At 45.8% G+C, this 15,073-nt stretch overlaps 1 long non-coding RNA gene across 1 annotated transcript; it reads right to left on the minus strand.

Moving 5' to 3' along the window:
- Window positions 1-1,152: 1,152 nt before the first annotated feature.
- Window positions 1,153-7,875, minus strand: LOC118831998. The gene is made up of 3 exons (XR_005009164.1): window positions 7,422-7,875; window positions 6,096-6,186; window positions 1,153-1,356 (listed from the first exon to the last, which is right to left on the minus strand). It is a non-coding gene; the product is annotated as an uncharacterized LOC118831998 (long non-coding RNA).
- Between the last annotated feature and the right edge of the window lie 7,198 nt (window positions 7,876-15,073).

A 15,073-nucleotide genomic window follows, 5' to 3' on the forward strand; every position in this document is an offset into this window, starting at 1 on the left:
GTTGGTCCTTGAAGGTAAGGAGGGCCTCTTCAACAGTGATGGGGGGTGATCACTCACCCTCATCTATCTGACCTATTATTTGTCCCCATTCAGTTGCCATAGGAGACACAGCATGATGGTGAGTCCCAACCAAAACACCTTCTTAATCTGTGGAGGCAAAGTGATGTAGGTTCAGAGACGTGAGGGAGAGTGAAGGCAGAAGAGTCTAGGATCCTTAAAACTGAATTTCTAGCTATGATGATGTCTGGGGCACTGACAAGCATGTTCTGCTCATATGTTGGCCATCCACATGCCAGAGTCAGAGATTATCCTTGAGAGAACCTAGAGCACCCTTGAGGGAAGTCACTTCAGAGTGGAGGTGGGATGAGGGCTGAGAGACTTCAATAATAAAATAAGACAAACTTGCTGAGCTAAGTTGAGGATAAGGCATTCTCTTTTCCTTTTAAGAGTCCACCTGAAATTGAGATAATCACCAGCCAGAAGAGTGGGGCCTCAGGCTGAGAGTTCTGGACCTCCACAATGTGATCCCTATTCCTGGAGGAGTGGCAGCTGGATAGAAGATGATGGGGGATAGAGAGTGAAAGGTAGCAATCTATCCATCCATCCATCCATCCATCCATCCATCCATCCACCCATCTAATCTATCAATCTCCTATCATCTATCCATCTACACATCTTCTATCATCTCTCCATCCACCTGCTTATCTAATCTATTAATCTTCTATCATTTATCATCCATCTTTCTACCTATCATCTATCCATCCATTCATCTATAATCTAAGCATCCGTTCATCTATCATTTATCCACCCACATTCATCTATCTGTCTCTGTGTCCCTCTGTCTCTGTCTGTGTGTCCCTCTGTCTCTGTGTCCCTCTGTCTCTATCTCCTTATCTCTCTGTCTCTGTCTCTCTGTCTCTGTCTCTCTCTGTCTCTGTCTCTCTCTCTCTCATTTATCCCTCGAAAGACAAGGTTAGGCCAAGTTGGGAACAGCATTAAATGCCACCAGGAGTTACTTTGATCCTAGAGGTGATATTTATTGAATATGGAAGTGGTACACTTAGTAAGTCTGGCATGGACAGACCAGAACTTGAGGAAAGTCGCCCTGCCAAGTGTGGAGGATGGACCATGTCGAGTCACAGGAGGCCAGAGTTTCAAAAGAACTTTGAGACTGTTTATTTCAACCTCATCATTTGACAGCTGAAGAACCTGAGATTCAGAGAAATTAAGTGATTTACAGATTTGCAGAGCCGGACTTGAACCCAGGCCTCTTCATACAGCACAATGTTCTTCCCTCTATGGCAGACATTCCAACTGTTTTTGTGCCGTGGAACACCTTTGGCCTTCTAGCGAAGCCTAAATAAGTAAAGCAAATGCTCAATGAAAGTAAAATAATGTCTTTTTTCCATCCAGGTTCCCATAGAATCTATCCAAGGACCTCAGCTTCAGAACCCCTGCTCTTCCCCCATGCTACATCTGGAGGAAACACCTTGAATCAGGACTTAGAGAACAGCGTTGTGTTGCACTTAGGAAAAACACTGGCTGAGTAGTCAGGGGTCTGGGTTCTAATCCTGATTCTGCTCCTTAGTATTCACATGACTTTGAGCAAGTCTCAATTGCTGTGAACCTCGGTTTCCTCATCTGTAAAATGGAAGGCTTAGACTAGATGACCTCCGAGGTTCTTTCCAGGCCTAAGTCTCATGCTTTCATGAACTTACCATCTTTAGTTTTATGTCTGTCTACCTTGAAATGACCCTGATTGCAGACCTTCCAGGTTGCCCTGGAGATGTCTTATTAGCAAGGGGCTTTGGCGCTCTAAATGGCATTCTGGTCAATGGGTCCTGAGCCTCAGTTTCTGCTTGCAGACAGACTGGAGCATCTCCCCTCCTGGCCTTGGAAAGGACTCAGAAATTTTTAGACCAAACTATTTTTAGAGGGCGTCACATCCCTCCTGGAAGAGCTGTGCCGATGGTGGAGGCCTGTGGTTTGGAAGCTAGGGCAGGCCTGGGGGAATGAAGGGCTCTCTCAGGGTAATAATGGAGGAGGGACAGTGGATAGTCAGACCCGGAGACCAGTCTGAACACAGCCTCTCCTGGCTCCCCCCAACCCCATCTTGGAGCCTTTCCTGAAAAGGTTGAAAAGGTTCCCATTGGAGGACTTGGGGACTCATCCCAAAAGAGACCTGGCCCCTCAGCTGTGTCGGTCACATGAGGCTGGGGTGGGTGGGCAGCCAGGCTGCTTGGGCTGCCAGGCCTGCCTGGGCTGGCTCCATCAGCGGGGGCAGCTTTGTGAGTGCTTTTCTTGGGTGCTTCCCCAGAAGCCTGGGAGGCCTGATGGGGCAGAGATAAGGTGGAAAAATGCCTGTGGAATGGAATTATGAGGACAAAACCATGGAAATGGAGAATGGGAATAGAAAAGTAGAAAGAACACAAAAAGAAAGAGATCCAGCAGGCACTCCTGGGGTGAGATCTGGGGACCCTCAGCAAGGTCAGCTTGGTCTCCTGAACACCTACCTGAATTCATAGGATTGTGGGATCATGGAGTTAGAGCTGACCAACCCCTTCATTTTATAGACAGAGAAACTGAGGCTGAGGAAGGTTAAGGGACTTGCCCTCAGTCAGTCAGCATTCACTTTGGGGCAGGTATGAGAGGAGCAGCTGCCTGGGAGGCGCTCCAGTGTGGTCCCTTCAATTTCTAAAATCTATGATCCTTTATTAAATTGTCATTTGTATCCTGTCTCTCATGGGTATGGGTGTCTCTCAAGGTTCTGTCCTGGGCCCCCTCAGTTTCTACATATAGACCCTTATAGAAGTTAACATGGGTTTAAGGCTCATCTCTAGACAGATGTGTCCCATATCTCTATATCTAGGCCTGGTCTCTCTCCTAAACTCCAGCCTCACATCTCCACTTGCTGTTAGAACCCTCCAAATGGATGTCTTACTGACTTCTTAAACCCAATAAGTCCAAAACAGAACTCACTCATTGTTTTCCTCTTTAAATCTGTGATTTCATCTGTGAAGGAAGTGACAGGTAAGAAAATCTCTGCCAGTACAGCTCACTTAAAGGGTTGCTTGGGTCACTTAGAGGTTAAATAGGTCCCAGAAACAGGAGGCTGTTCAGTTGTGACCCTATTTGGGGTTTTCTTGGCAAAGATACTGAAATGGTTTGCCATTTCCTTCTCCAGCTCATTTCACAGATGAGGAAACTGAGGCAAACAGGGTTAAGTGATTTGCCCAGGGTCAGACAGCTAGTAAATGTCTCAGGCTGGATTTGTACTCAGGTCTTTCTGATTCCAGGCTAGGCTCTCTATCCATTGGGCTACTTAGAAACAGGAAGACCTATGTTCAAGTTCAGCCTATGAGCCATACTGAGCCTTGCATGTAGTGGACATTTCAAAAGTGCTTTATGGATTAGGTTAGCTTAGCCAAAAGACAGAGAACAAAGATGGCAGTAGGAGGTAAATACCGACAGATTTAGCCCCTGAATGATCTTAGAAGGACCTTTAATATCATCTGGGGAACAGAAGGTCATGGGGTTCTAGCACCGAAGACATCTGAGAATCACATCTGAAGCCAAGCTAACCCGAGTTCAAATCCCCAGTTGGACACCTCTTAGCTATGTGACCCCAGGAAAGTCACCCAACCTCTCACAGAGCCTCAGCTTCTTTATCCATAAGGAATGATGATGATAACAGCTGTAGCAATTAGCTCACAGGTTGTTGGGAGGATCAGATAAATAATGGCTGTGGAATGCATCCCAAGATGCTCTCCTGGGCATATTCAGGGGGCTCCAAAATCTTAGTGAAGTTTTGGGACACCCTGTATAAGTGATAATTTTTCAAACCTTCCATTTTATAGATGAAGAAATTGAGACCCAAAGACAGAAAGGATCATAGACTTAGAGCTGGAAGAGGCCATCTAGTCTAATTCTCTCATTTTGCAGATAAAGAAACTCAAACCCAGAGGTTAAGTGATTTTTCCAAGGCCAATCAGGTAGTAAGCAAGAGAGGTAAGATTCAAACCCAGGTCCTGTGACTCCCACTGTACCAACAATCTGTCCAAGAGCCCAACATAAATTCAGTGGCAGGGCTGAGACTAGAAACCAGCCCCCACACTCTTGTCACTATCCCAGGAAGCTGAACAATAGCTGGCTCTCTCCCCTGGCTGGAGGAGCTGAGGGCCAGGCTGAGTAGCTCTTGTGGGGAAGGTGGCCAGAAGGCCTGGCCTGGCTGGGCCTGAGAGCCTCGGGGCTTCCACCCACAGAAACGTGGCCCCATCCTGAGGAATAGGTCTGTCCTCTTAGACTCTGGGAGCCCTGCTGGGAAGGCTGGGAGCGCTGAGGGGGTCCTGTTGCTAAGATCTAATTAAGCCTGGACTGGTAGGTCCTCTGTCAGGAAGAAGTGGGCCCCAGGGCTCCACATTACCCCAGAGCTGACAAGATGACACCATGAGCTAGTGGTTCTTCTCTGTGCCTGGCCCCTTCTTCTTTAAATCAATGCCATTTTTGCTCTGTCTGGGCACAGGGACCTCTCCTCTGCCCCTCCAATCCTCCTTGCACTGGGGGTGAATTCTCATGTACACAAGACCTATTTTAAGTGTGATCTCTCTAAGTGCATTCTTTTTGGTGATGGGGAGGGTATTGACCAGAAATAAATATAGCCTAGGAGAAGCAGTCCAAGCCTCGGGCACTTTGGTACAGTAGGTAGGGCACTGAGCTGGAAGTCAGGATGACCTGAGTTTAGATCCTACCTCAGGCCCTTATCAGCTGTATGGTCCTAGAAAAATCATCTAACCTCTCTGGGCCTGTCTGTAAAATGAGGTGGCATATCCCTGGCCACTATCAACTGGGAGAAGCCTCTTCTGAGAAGGGACCATTGGAGACTTGAAGGGAATTAGGGACTCCAAGGGGCAGAGGTGGGAAGGAGGGTTGTCTAGGTATGGGGGCAGCCTGGGGCACAGAAGCTTGAGGAGAGGGAAATCAGACTGAGTCCCATTAGGGGAACCAGGCAGGACCAAGGGAATGTTTCTGTCTGGCATAGACTGTCTGAAGTCTGACTTGGCCTGAACTCTACTGTCCTCCTCAGGAACTGAACTGGTGGCCTCAAGACAGCAGGATCCTCAGTTAGGACTGAGAAGTAAAGTGTCTTACTAGGGAAAAAGTCTGGATGAGAATCCAGGGCTTCCTACTCTCAAGCCAGGGCTCACTCACTCTCTGTCTCTGTCTCTGTCTCTGTCTCTGTCTCTGTCTCTGTCTCTGTCTCTCTGTCTCTGTCTCTGTCTCTGTCTCTCTCTCTCCCTCTCTCTCTCTCTCTCTCTGTCTCTGTCTGTCTCTGTCTCTCTCTCTTTCTCTGTCTATCTCTCTTTCTCTTTCTCTCTAACAGCATGTTATCTCCGGAAAGCATCTTCCACTGAAGTCACAGGTGCTTCATCTAGACTCAATACACCAACCATTGATTCTATGCTTCCTTGGCTCCCTCTCCAGTGGCTTTATTTCTGGGTCTCAGTTTCCACCATTGTCAAATGAGGCAGATTGGCTGATATGATCTCTATGGTCCCTTCCAGCTCTTGATCTATGACTCTATGACCTTTTTGAATCTTCTCTATCCAGTCAGGGTCTCAGTTCCTTGGAAATGTGTTTTTTGGTATCCCTCACAGCACAGTGCAGGGCTGGACATAAGGTAAGTGCTTCAAAATAGTTGCTAATTGAATCATTCCCACCAGGGTCTTTTCTTTCTTCTGCTGTGATGGGAAAAGACCAGAACCCACCTTGGAAGGACTTAAGGGTTCTTTCAGGCAGTAAGCATGGCTCTGGTGATAGAGGGAAGCAGACCAACTTAACTAATAAAGAACTGCCCTCAGGAAGGAAAACCTGATTTGGGGTTCTGCCTCTGATATCTTTTGGCTGTATGACCCTGAGTCAAGTCTCCTGATTTCTCAATGGCACAGGCAACTCTTGGAGACTGTAAATTACAAAGAAGGGACAGATTTGCATTGAATGAAGGCATTTTCTTCACTGGGAGTTCCCTATACCAATGAAATAAAGTTAAAAAGAAAACCAGTAATAGGTTCATTTGTAATCATGATCATTATACTTACCTCTTATTTGAATCTTCTTAAGGTTCTTTCACTTCAATCATCTCACTGATGGCACCACAATATCCTCATTTTACAGAAAAGTAAACTGAAGCTGCAAGAGAGGGCGGAAGGAGATGATTACCCACAAGGTAGAGACCACTGAGGATAGCGAGACTGGCTTAGGAAGATCAGTGAAGAATCTCGGGGATTCACAGGGGACTGGGAGCAGTTCAAGAGAGGAGGGATAATGATGATATTCATGAGATCTTTATACGAAAATTCAAAGGGTGTGTATAATAAAAATAAATGAACTAGAGATTTCAATACAAGGAGGTGAACCTGAGCCCACAGAATTGGTTTGCTATGAGTTGTGGCATTTAGGTGTGAAAAGGTTCAGTATTTAAAAGGAAAGGATAATATAAGAGAAAAGCGGTCAATATATCAGTCAATATATCAGAATAAGTCGGTATATCAGTATTAGATAGAGTCTAAGAGATGTTAACTCCAGGGCTTTCAGCTGCTCACGTGCAGATGTCCCAGATGGTGGCAGTGTGGCTGGACCATTGTCCCTATTTTTAAAAAGGATCTGGGGGTTTTAATGGCCCTTAAGCTCAATGTGAATTGACAGTGTAGCATGGCATCTAAAAAAACCCTAATGCGATATTAGTCTGTGTCACCAGAGTCTTAGTGTCTAGAACTAAAGGGTGACAGACTATTACTCATGGCACTCACTAATAAATCCGTGTTGACTAATTTATTGATGGCTATGTCCTTGTCAGACTGCATCAGATGTACTGAATTCTGCAGGCACCGTGTTTTAGGAAGGTGACCAAGACGGTGAAAGATCTCAAGACTGGGCCGTGCAAGGACTGGGTAAAGGAACCGGGGATATTAAACCTGGGGGAGAGAAGACTGGGGCAGGATTGGGGGAAGTGGTCACATGGCAGAGAGATTCACCTACTTTTCCCAGGAGGGTAGAACCAGGATCAGTGATTAGAGATTCCAGACAGGCAGATTTGGGTGCAGAGTAAGGAGAAACTTCTTGATAATCAGAGTTGCCCAGAAGTGTCGAGATAGTGAGCTCTCCATCACCAAGTTCCCAAAGCAGAGTGGGGATAATTACTTCTCAGGCATTCCTGTAGGGCTTGAATGGGTTGACCTCTGAGGTCTGTTCTAGCTCAGACAGTCTCTGAACCTAGAGGAAGAGACCTGCCCAGGGTCATTCAGGAATTGGGGGCAGAACCAGACTTAAGTCCAGTGCCTCTGATTCCTAGTCCATAGAACAAGAACATTGGTGATTCTTGGAAGTAGTTTGTTAAAGGCCAAGAGGAGTAAAAAGATACTTACAGTTTAAGGTCCCTGCTGTTTTGGGGGCTCTGGAGGAAAGTGAATTTCTGGACTCCCAAGGGTTTTTTGGCTTTCTCCTCCTTGCAGGATGTTTCTTCACTGTCTCCAAATGAAGGTGTTGGATCAGCAGTACCACATGCTTTGAGCCTAGCCTCTTTCTCTCCTTGGTAAGCCTGACCAGGCTTGCTTGATGAAGGCCATGTGGCTGAACAGACAGATGTCTGGCCCTTGAGGCGGGAGAGCTGAATTCAGGCCACAGTCTCCACTTCCAAAGAGAAAAATCATATGCACCCAATGAGCTGAATTTCTTGCAAAACTCTCCTAGGGAAGCCAAAGACAAGGCTGGAGGTGGTATCCAGGCCTACTGTGACAGGATGTGGGAGTTGTAGATGGTGATGATAGTGATGGCGTTAGTGGTGATGGTGATGGGGCCAGGAGAATGAATGAATGAGCATTTATTAAGCACTTACTATGTACAAAGCTCTGGGCTAAATGCTGGGGATATGAATAGAAAAATAAGGAAAGTCTCTGCTCTCAAGGAACTCACATTTTAATGGTGCAGACAACACACATGGAATGTTTCAACTCAGGTCAGATAGATCCTTTAGGGAGCAGAGATAAAGCACTTCATAATGCATTTTTAAAAATATCATCCCCGCTGATGAAATCACATCTGTTTCTGATGTTGAACCATTGGACAGTGCCAAGGACTGTGGTGGCAAGAACCTTCTTCTCTGGGTCTCCAGTAGATATGGCTGCAGGACCCAAAGAAGCATTTTCCAGGCTGCATTTCCTTGGTAGTTGCTTGATGGGACAATGGCATCCGGTGCTGGTAAGGAAGCATGAATGATGGTCTTGGACTGTGTGGCCTCCCTTGACACTCTTATGTTTACCTGCCCACCTGTGAATGTTGATCAGACATTGGTATGGGTAATGGTGGTGAGGAGATGAGTCCTTTCTCTGCAGTGATTTCTCCCCTTAATGATAGCTGATAATAACAGTAGCTCGCATTCATAAAATACTTGAAAATTTGCAAAGTACCTTCTTTCATTTAAGTCTCATAAGAACCCTGGGAGTTGGGTACTATGGATATTTTTTTTGGAGGGGGGAAGGCAGGGCAATTGGGGTTAAGTGATTTGCCCAAGGTCACACAGCTAGTAAGTGTGTCAAGTGTTTGAGTTCGGATTTGAACTCAGGTCCTTCCTGACTCCAGGGCCAGTGCTCTACTCACTGCACCACCTAGCTCCCCCCAGTATAGATATTAATATTCTATTTGTACAGTTGGGGATGAAGATGAAAATGATGAAGGTGATAAAGGTAATGATAGTGCTATGGAGGTGGTGGAGATGGTCATAAGGATGGGGCAGATGAGTCAAGGAAATTCACCCTTGGCAAAGGGGGATTTGGACTTAAAAAACACATCAACACACCAGTGAGGTCTTGACCATAATCTGACCAGTGGTTCAACAATATAGAAGCCAGCTCAGCAACTGCCTCACTGGGTAATCTTGGAGAAATCTTTTAAGCAGCCAGCTAACTGGTCCATTTAAACTACTGGACAAATGGAACTTAGGGGACATTCCCACTTTTTGGCTTTGGGGATGATGTTTTTGTTTAAGGAACAGACACCTGAGGGCGCCCAGGGCTGGTTGGCAGGCAGGTGGGTGGTAGAGTGGATGGCGAGATTTGTGGGGAGAGGTAAGGAGGATATTTACTTCTCCTTTCCATCTCCCTTGATGAAGCTATGGGGCATATGTCCTCCTGAGTGACCACAGGTACATGTTTCGCCCTCTCAAATCCTCGTTATGGAGCATCTTGCAAAGGAGAAAGCCCTGCGTTTGGAGTCCATAGATGTGGGGGTACAGTCTCAGCTTTCCCGCTTATTAGCTATGTGACCTTGGTCAATTACCCTCTCTCTCATTTTTTTTATTTTGTAAAATGGTGATGCTATTTCTTGTAGTGACTATACCATAGGATTGCTATAAAATGAGCCCCTGTGAACTGTACTGCACCTTAGGAACATGATCTGTTTCAAATAGGAGACTTTAATACCTTTACTCCATGGAAGGATGACTATGATAGACCAGTGAGACTGGCCTCTAATACCTTTACTCTATGGAACAGTGACTGTGATAGACCAGTGAGGCCAGCCTTCAATACCTTTACTCTATGGAAGAGTGACTTAACAGACAGTGAGCCCAGACAGTGAGACCAGCCTTCGATACCTTTTCTCTATGGAAGAGTGACTGTGATATTCTTGGGAATTAGGGGTAGGATTAGGGAAGGACCTAGGGTCAGGAGGAAGGTGGGGCCCTTCAGCTTTCAGCTGGACTTCAGATCACACTACTTCTCTTCCATCTCCCTCTCCAGTTCCCATGTCCAGTCTGCCTTGACATTCTTTCCTTCTCATCCCCTCCTTCCTCTCACCCCATTTATGCTGGCTCCAGCCTGCCCTGGGGCACCATCCCCCATGATCTCCATCCCAGGACTGCCTGTTGGCTTCCAAAGAGCTGATTTATTTTCCTTTTGGGTCCCTGGGAGAGGAGACAGCTGGGAAATGTACCCTTGGCTGGTGTGGGACCTGGAGGAGCCAAGACAGTTGTGGGTGTTTTGACCATGAAAACTCAGACCAGTTCTATTCCAAACCAGAAAGGAAGGGTCCAGGCTTCCCTGTGTTCAGCCTGGCCCAGGACATTTTCGTGGGCAGCCAGCCTTCCCTGTAACATTATTCTCTGCCTCCCATGGATTCTGTTCCAAGCCATGTGCCTGTTTGCCTGAAGGCTGCTGGGAGTGTGGACAAAACCCAGGAATATCAACATGGAATTCAATTTAAGCAGGACTTCCAGTTTCCATAAACAGAACCTTCAAGTAGTCTAATAATCCCTTCCATTTGTCTGGCCCCTCACGCTTTTCAGAGACATCATATCCTCTCCACTGCCCTGTATAGTATGCAGGTAAAGAAGAAAGCTGAGAACCAGAGAGGGTTCTCCCTCCCTCCATCCCCCCATCTTTCATCTTCAGAGGAAGAAATTAACTCACTTATCTTACAGATGAGAAAACTGAGTCTCAGAAAGATTAGTGACCACTTAAAGTCGTGTGGCTAAGTTAGTAGCTAGGCCATACCTAGAATGGAGGGCTTTTAGTTACTAGTCACTATGTCACATTCTACCATTATGGGATCTCATTGGACCTAAACCATCTGAACACCATACACTGGTGACCTCTGAAGCAGTGGGTATGGTGAGTAAATCGGTCATGTGGACTATGGCCTGGGCATTGGGCATCACCAAGTTACCATTTGTCCTTCCCTCCCCTCTCTTTTCTATCCAGAAAGGTTGTAAAATTCTGAGGGAATGGTCAAAATCAAGGTTTGGGCAGGAATTGAGAAGCCGGCAAAAGAAGTGAGTGGCAAGAGAGAAGGGGAGAAGAAATTGTAAAGTTTGGGGGGAAGGCATTGGAGTTGACTTTGGGAAATGCTAGAGGATTTGAGGAGAAGCTGAAGGAGAAGACAGGCACAAGTAGAGAAGGGAAAGTCCTCAAATAGAAGGAGAAGACAGACTCAGGAAAGAGGAATAAGGACCTGAGGAAAAGAAGAGAAGATGGGTAACACAGTGAGGAGGAACAGAAGCATGACAAGGGTTTGGGGAGAAGTAGGTAATTGGGAAGATAAAGACAAGTTGGTAAGGCAAGGGACAAAGCAGAAGATGGACGGGAGATTGAGTGTGGTTGGCAAGATGCTAAAAACATGCTAAGAGACAAGAAGAATATCCATATTGGAATTGAAGACTCCCACGAGCAGTTTGGAGAGGAGTGTCTAGATAGAATGACAAGGGACTGAAGATCTTACTTACAGGATGTATGGAGGACAGGGGCAATTGTGCAGACAGAATATTCTCATCTGACAGGTCTCATTTCTCTCTTTTCCCCATACCTCTCCCTTCTTTCTGTTTCTGTCTCTTCCTCCTCCTCTTCTTCTTCTTCTTCCTCCTCCTCTTCCTCCTTTTCCTTCTTCTTTTTCTTCTCCTTCTCCTCCTCCTCCTCCCCCTCCCCCCTTCTATTCCTCCTTTTCCTCTTTCTCTTCCTCCTCCTCCTCATCTTCCTTCTCTTTCTCCCCTTTTATAAATATGTACCACACATGTGCACACACATACATTATACACACATGTAACACATAAATACATGTGTGTGCACACAACATATGTATGCACATATCCTGTGTGCATATAAAATATGTATATACGTGTATTGTGGGCAATTAGGGGGCCCAGGGGATAGAGTGCCATGTCTGGAGTCAGGAAAACCTGAGTTCAAATCCAGCCTCAGACACTTACCAGGGTCAGCTTTGTGACCCTGGGCAAGTCACTTAACCCTGTTTGCCTGAGTTTCTTCATCTGCAAAATCAGCTGGAAAAGGAAATGGCAAAATTCCAGCATCTTTGCCAAGAAAACCCCAAATGGGGTCACGATGAATCAGACATGACTGAAATGACTGAGCAACAGCAATCACCACAACCTCTGGCTCCTGATCCAGCTCCCCTCATGTTGCCTTTGTCCCTCCTGGGCACCGGTGAGTGAACAAGCTGAAGGCAGTGATTGAACCTTTTCTTCTCTCTAGCAGAGCACGTGTTCGTTGAAGATTTGCTGAATTTAACATGAACCAGATGACGCACAAGACTGCTTGCACTCTGCCTGTTTCCACTAACCTCCTCTCCTCTGGGCATCCACAGTCTGGCATTTGCTGGCCAGGTTCTGTGCTAGGGTCTGAGGATACACATGCCAACATGACACAGGCCTTTGCCCTCACGGATCTCACTGATGCTAATAAGAAGAAACGAGACCCCTGAGGAACCGATTTCACTCTAGAATGCTTTGTATTGTTCTTTGGTTATTTCATGTGTGACATGTGCGGTTTTTGAAAGCAGCCTCTGCCTCTAGCTTGTCTGCTCCCTCTTCATGCACCCATGGCACCTAGTACTGTTCCCTTCCCCTCACCCGCACCGAGCACAGTAAGTGTTTACTGAACTGAGCCACCTTCTCAACTCTATACTCCTTACAAGGTTATAGTGTGGAGGAGGAATTGACTTATTCTGAGTGGCTTCAGGTGACAGAACCAGGAACAGTGGATGGATACTGCAAAAGGCTAATTTGGGCTTTACTTCTGGGGAAGAAAAAAACTTTTAAAAAACAATTTGAGGTGTCCCAGAATAGAACAGACTGCCTTGAGATGTGGTGGGGCCTCTCATTAGAGGCCTTTAAGCAGAGGCCAGGCAGCCATTTTTGTCCAGTATCCTTTGGGGTATGGGCTGGGCTAGATGGACCTCTGAGGTCCTGTCCAACACTAAAATTAAGTGAATGGATGGACGAAAACCCACTGATTAAACGATTCTGTATGTGAAGCATACTATAATGGGGGCTGAGGATAAAAATATAAGAGTAAGACAGGTCTTGCTCTCATAGATCTTACCAACCCTAATAGGGGAAATAATATAGGCCAGTGACGTCCATAGAACGGAGTTTTGACCTGGGGAGTCACGAGGTTTGTGAGTGAAGCCATGGGGCAAGAGATATTCATGGTTTTCACCATGGCAATGGTAGCTGGTGGCAAGATGTCTAAGTAGACCCAGAATTCCTGGTCTGGATGGCATGTGAAGCATAGTCTGGGGCTGGCTAGAGCTAGTGAGTTCTAAGAGTTTGCCGTCATTAAATCCTCAATTAGTAGAGCCCAATTCCATAGCAGAGTTCCAAAGCTGGATTCATTCCCCAAAGATGTGGGAGATTGTCTCTGAAATTTACTTTTGGGCTGTCAGTGTTTCAGAGAGGGAGAAGGAGAGGAGCTGTGGGGCAGGTAACAAGATGCCCGAGTACATTTGGATTCTTATGGCTGGGTGGGATGTCACTGAGTCTAATTAGATATAATAGTGCTTCTATGATTCTTTCTTTGTCAACGCAGACATATGCACACAATAGGGGATCATAAATGCTTGCTGGCTTGACTTGAAAGTGCAGAAACTTTCATTTCAGAGATGGAGTCATAACTAGCAACCTTGGGTATATACCCAGTAGTGGGATAAGAAAGTCAATGAGTATGGCCAGTAAAGTCGCTTTTCTTGCGTGATTCCAAATTGATATATGCAATAGTTGGACCTTTTCTTAGTTCTACCACTGGAACTTCCTTGCTTCTATCTTTACCTCAGAGCTTTTCCCACTGCTCCAGGGGCCCAGGCCATTCTCTTTCTAGCTATCCCATCTCTAACTACCATCTCCTGCCTCTTGACTTGACTGGGTCATATCTCTATCTGCTCTTGCCTGCTATGAGGTGCATCCCCCAGAGTACATCACCACTTGCTATGAGGTTGGACCGCAAGGGAGGAGCTTGAAGCCATTTACACTAAGTGCCTCCACTTCCTTCTCTTTCACTCTTTTCCTAATTATTTGCACTCTGACTTTCAGCTTCATCATTTAATTGAAATCACTCTCTTCAAAGTTACCAATCATCTCTTAATTGCCAAATCTAAAGGCCTTTTTCTCAATCCTCATCCTTCAGACCATCTCTGCAGTCTGAATCATTGTCCACTCCTTGATACTTTCTTCTCTCTGGGTTTTCATGATACTCCTCTCTCCTGGTTCTCCTCCTACCTGTCTGTCTGTCCCCTCCTTCTTGGTCTTCTTTGCTGGATCATCATCCAAATCATTCCTGCTTGCTCTAGATGTCCTTCAAAGTTCTGCTCTTGGCATTCTATTTATCCCCTATACTAACTAGCTTAGTAATTTCATCAGCTTTCACGTTAAACAATCACCTCTATGCGTATGATCTTCAGAACTATATATCCAGCCCTAGCCTCTCTCCTGAGCTACAGTCCCACGTCATCAACTGCCTTTTAGACATCTCAAACTGAATGTCCAACAACACATCCAAAATAGAACTCATTCTTTCTCTGCCCAGACTCTTCCCCTCTTTGAGTTCCCCAATGACCATCAAAGGCACTATCATCCTCTCAGCCACTCAAGCCCACAATATCAATGGCACCAGCCACACATATTCCATCTGTTGCCAAGTCCTATCATTTCTGCCTCCACAATATCTCTTGTATACATCCCCTTCTCTCTTGTCATATGGCCACCACCCTAGCACTGTCCTCATCCACTCTAGCCTGGACTCCTACAATAGTCTTCTAATTGGTCTTCCTACCTCAACACCCTCCCCACTCCAATCCACCCTCTACTCAGTGGCCAGATTGATATTGTAAAGCAGAAAACTCATGGTGGCATCCCACTACTCAATAAATTCTAGAGGCTCCCTATTACCTCCAGGACCAAATGTAAAATCCTCTAGCATTTAAAGCCTTTTATAACTTTGCTCCTGTCTACTTTTCCAAGCCCCTCCATGCATTCTATGATCCAATTTCACTGGCCTATTTAATATTCCTCACACATGAAGAACAGGCATCATGTTTGCAAATGGTCATTCATAGTTTGCAATTATCTTTTTAAAAATCATTCATATCCTTTGTCCATATATCTACTGTGAAAGGACTCTTGGTATTATATATTTCTGTATATTCCCAGCATATTTCAGTGACAATTGCCATAAATATTTTTCAGCTTGATGGATTCTCATCTTATTCTCTCTTTATTGATCTTATTTTTACAACT

Source organism: Trichosurus vulpecula, chromosome 9 (assembly GCF_011100635.1).
Source record: "Trichosurus vulpecula isolate mTriVul1 chromosome 9, mTriVul1.pri, whole genome shotgun sequence".
Classification (NCBI taxonomy): Eukaryota; Metazoa; Chordata; class Mammalia; order Diprotodontia; family Phalangeridae; genus Trichosurus; species Trichosurus vulpecula.